The sequence below is a fragment of the Prosopis cineraria genome, unplaced genomic scaffold (genome assembly GCF_029017545.1).
Source record: "Prosopis cineraria cultivar Desert tree isolate PC_DT_omini unplaced genomic scaffold, ASM2901754v1 PC1, whole genome shotgun sequence".
Taxonomy (NCBI): Eukaryota; Viridiplantae; Streptophyta; class Magnoliopsida; order Fabales; family Fabaceae; genus Prosopis; species Prosopis cineraria.
Genome location: NW_026555332.1, coordinates 28,597,917 through 28,603,029, shown reverse-complemented (window position 1 = coordinate 28,603,029; position 5,113 = coordinate 28,597,917).

Sequence of the window (5,113 nt, the reverse complement as noted above, 5' to 3'; positions counted from 1 at the left end):
TTCTATAATTGCTACATTATTATTAATAATTTTTTATTTATTGTTCTATATATCATGCATGATCTACTTGAATTTATTTATATGATTTACTTCCTTAGATAAATAAGTAGTATTTATTTCACACGCACACATTAATATATGTTAGTATGAGTAATAGTTGTTTAAATTAGACATTGACTCCATGAATTTATCTTAGTTACTCAATTAACATTTATTTCTCCTTATAATTATTATTATATATATATATTCATTGTTATTAATATTTAGTTTAATGATATTTGTTAATTACTGTGCCAATGTTTCTTTTTATTATTATGACTATTAGGATTAAAATTGTTACTTTAATATATATATATATATATATATTCCTAAGGGAATTCTTTTTATGGAAGAAGATTTGAGATAAATCCAATAAAATTCCTAATCTGGAAGAAAATTTGAGTAAAATAGACCAACAGGCTATGGAACCTCATTAAAGTGAGATAACTTGGAAAGGGTTCAAAGCTTCTTTTTTGGATAAATATTTTCCAAAAAATGTCAAACATGAGAAGGAGATAGAGTTTTGAAGAACAATTTAAGGAATTATGACTGTAGATGAATATGTTGCAAAGTTTGAAGAATTATCAAAGCACTCTTCTTATCTCATTAATAATCTAAATGAGTCTTGGAAAGCAAGGAAGTTTGAAGCTAGTCTACGGTTAGGTATTCATAAGGCAGCTATTGCTCTTGAAATTCGAGACTATGCAAATTTAGTTAATAAGTATAAAGCAGTAGAAAGAGAGTTGGTAGATACTAAGAAAGCTAAACAAAAGAAAACATTTTAGAGTAAAAAAAAGACAGGAATTACATGAAGAACAAATTTCAAACCATTATTAAATTAAAAGAGTGGTGTCCTAGTTATTCCATTATGCAAGATTTTTTGGAAACCATATGGGAGCAAGCCTTATTACTTTTGCTAGAATGTCTACTATAGTTATGGAAAACTTGGTCATTATTCTTGTGAATGCCTATAGAAAAAAGGAAAGGTCCTAGAAGAAAAAGCCCTGATCTAAAAGCTTGTGACTAAAGGAAGGTTTATACCCTTAACAGAAAAGATCTTGGTCAGTCTACTAACCTAGTGAAAGGTACGTGTGTTATAAACAATATTCCTTTACTCACACTTTATGATTTAGGAGTAACCCATTCCTTCATAACTGATAATTATGTGAAAAAATTAGGCTTACATGTTTGCAACATTCCTTATCAATTAGAGGTCTTAACTCTTGAAGGGGAAATGTTTGTACAAACCTTATGTGTTTAAATTGCCATGTCAAGATTGAAAATCAATCTTATGTTGTCAACCTAATTTGTCTACCCTTGATAGATGTTGATGTCATTTTATGCATAAATTGGATGAATGAAAATTGAATAACCATTGATTATTTCAAAAGACTTGTGATATTTCCTTCTAAATCCATGAACTTAGCTTACCTTTCTTCCTATTCTAAGAGTATAGAAATAGACCAACAGGACATAGACCTTCTTTTTCTCAGAGCTTGAAAGAAAGCCTGAACCTAAAGAAATTCCAATAGTAAAAGATTACCTTGATATGTTTCTTTCAAAAATTACCACCCTTCCCCCAGATGGAAAGTTGAACTCACCATTAATCTTACAAGAAGCAAACCTATTTCTATAGGCACCTTATAGGATGTATCCTCTAGAATTGAATGAACCAAAGGTATAAGTAGAAGATTTATTAGATAGTGTTTCTCTACAGGGAATGCTTGTCTTGTTTGTTAAAAAGAAGGATCATGGCCTTAGGTTATCTATTGATTATAAGAAATTAAATAAAGTTACTATTAAGAATAAATATTTGTTCCTTATAATATATGATCTTTTAGACCAGTTGAGGGGAGCATTTGTTTTCTCGAAGATTGACCTTCGATCAGGATATAGCCAAATTAGGGTTAGAAAAGAGGACATATCTAAAATAGCTTCTAGAACCCAATATAGACACTACGAATTCTTAATAATGCCTTTTGGACTAACCAATGCCCCTACAGTATTCATGGATTATATGAATAGCATTTATAGACCCTATTTGGAAAAATTTATGGTGGTGTTTATAGGTGATGTCTTGATTTATTCAAGGTCCATAACGAAGTATGGGCAACATCTTCATAGAGTGTTGCAAATCTTAAGAGACAAGCAATTATTTGCAAAGTTTTGAAAAGTGTGAGTTTTAAATAAGAGAGGTTAAATTCTTAAGTCATGTGATTTCTAAAGAAGGGGTATTAGTAAACACAAATAAAGTATCTACTGTAGTTGAATGGAAAATATCCTAATCAGTGACAACCATAAGAAGTTTTCTAGGATTGGCTAGTTATTATAAGAGGTTCATAAAGGATTTTCCCAAATAACTAGCTTTACTCCTAACTAGACTAACTAGGCAAGGACAACCATTCATATAGACCCTAAAATGTGACACTAGTTTCTAAATTTTGAAAGAAAGATTGATGACCTCTCCAGTTTTAATTATCCCATACCCCTAAGAAAATTTTAAAGTTTACATTAACGCATCCAAGAAAGGGTTAGGTTACATATTAATGCAAAATGAGAAGGTAGTTGCATATGCATTTGGACAAATTAGGACACATTAAGTAAACCACCCTACCTATGATTTAGAAGTAGCTCCTATAGTGTTTGCTTTAAAAATTTGGAGGCATTACTTGTATGGAGTTAGATTTAGGATTTTCAGTGATGATAAAAGCATTAAATATCTTATTGATAAAAAATAGCTAAACATGAGAATATGAGTTCAAGCTTAAATATCATCCTTAAAAAATGAATATAGCTATAGATGCACTTTATAGAAAATTCATACAAGTTTCTTATCTAATAATAGAAGAACTAATATATTAGAATTCTTTAGAGATACATGACTCTCCATGATGATCTTGCCTCATAGTGTATGGCTAAATACTCTAAGAATAGGTTGTGACTTTGAATGATCAAATAAAACAAGCTCAACAAAAAATTCCATTCCTATAGAGTCAAGTGAATCAATCATAAAGGATTTTCTCAAGCTACAAATAGAATGATTCTATTTCAGGGAAAAATTTGTGTACTAAAAATTGAAGGACTTAGAAAAAAAAAATTCTAGAAGAACTACATAAAAGTAATTACACTATTCATCCTAGATCCACAAAAATGTACTGGGATCTAAGAATAATGTATTAGTAGCCAGGAATGAAGAAGGAAATGGTTGAATTCATGAGTATATGTTTGACTTGTCAAAAATTCAAAATAAAGCATAAAAAAGCCTATGGTTTTCTTGAACTTTTAGACATTCTCGAATGAAAATGAGACCATGTTACTATGGATTTTGTAACTAGATTGCCCTAAATCCAATCATTAAAAGACAATATTTAGGTCATAGTTAATAGATTAACCAAATCAACTCATTTCCTTCCTATAAGAATTATTGATTCCTTAGAAAAACTTGCTTGGTTATACATTCAGGAAATGGTAAGATTACATGGAGCACCAACAAGTATAGTTTTAGATTGTGATCCTAGATTTATCTCAAGATTTTAGGGAGAATTACAAGAAGCTTTTGGTACTAAATTACATTTTAGTACAACCCATCATCCCCAAACAGATAGTCAATATGAAAGGATGATTCAAACCTTAAAAGATATGCTTAGATCTTGTACAATAGATCAAGGTGAAAGTTGGGAGAAATACTTACCATTAGTAGAATTTTCCTATAATAATAGTTATCATTCAAGTACAGGAATGACACCCTATAAAGCTCTTTATGGTAGAAAATGTAGGTCACCTCTTTGTTGGTTTGAGGTAAGAGAAAAAGGGTTATTATGACCTAAATTAGTGCAAGAAACCACTAAGCAACTTTGGTTAATATAAAAAGGATGTTAACTACTTAAAGTAGACCAAAAAAATTTATGTACCAAAGGAGAAAACCTTTAGAATTTAAGGAAGGAGCACATGTATTTTTGAAATTACTCTTACAACAAGAATATGTAGATCTCTTAAGTCTTAAAAATTGAGCCCAAGATATATTGAACCTTTTTAAATTTCAAAGAAGATTGGGCTAGTAGCCTACCAAATTGCCTTGCTATCTAGATTTATAAATCTTTACCATATATTTCATGCATCTCAACTTTAAAAATACGTACTTGATTCTTCACACACATTAGTAGATGAAACAGTACAAGTAAAAGAAAATTTAACATACCATCCCAAACGAACCAAGATGTGAATTTTGATTAAAAACATTTGAGGAATAAAACTATTTCACTAGTCAAAGTAGTATGGGAAGGGTTAACCCTAGAAGAAGCAACTTAGGAAAAATAATAATATGTGTTATAAAAATTTCCAGAAGTACTCGATAACATCCTGAAGAATTTAACCCTTGATTAGTTGAATAAATTAAGTTTAATTAATTAAATTAATGTGATGTGTGGTTATAGAGAGCTAAGGAGTGTTTTGGGTTGTAATTTCAGCCTTAGGATTGAATCTGAAGTCAAGTTGGGCTATTGAATATAAAAATAGCAAGAAGAACAAGGAGAAAAGGCTCTTTGCCATATGTTGCAATGTATGGGCTAGTTAGAGCACGAAGATCCCTCTCTGTACCATATTCTAGAGTGTATGGGGATAGGTACTAAGGCACATGGTACAAATTCTACAAAAATAATGTAACATCCTAAGTTTTAAATCTGGAAATTAATGGCTAATCAAGGGTAAATTAGTAAATTAATGGATTAATTAAGTTAACCATATTTTTGAGTTGTTAATTGACATTTTAGATCATTGGATAGCCTTAAGGAAGGGCTAAGGTTGAAGTTGGGTTGGATTGAGATAGGACAACATAATACAAGTGAGACTAAGATCTTTATGCTGTAGAGTAATACACAGTGCTACAAACATATGAAAACTTAAGGAAAAGCTAGGGCATGAAAAAGAAGAATGAAGGCTCTGCTAGGGCTTAAATTGGTCCAAGGTTAAAGGCTTCTTTAGATATCTAATTATCTAGGTAAGCTTACTAACAATCTTCTTTACCTATCTACCTTAGTTTTCTTAGATTTTAAAGAAAGGTCAGTTGGGCTTTGAG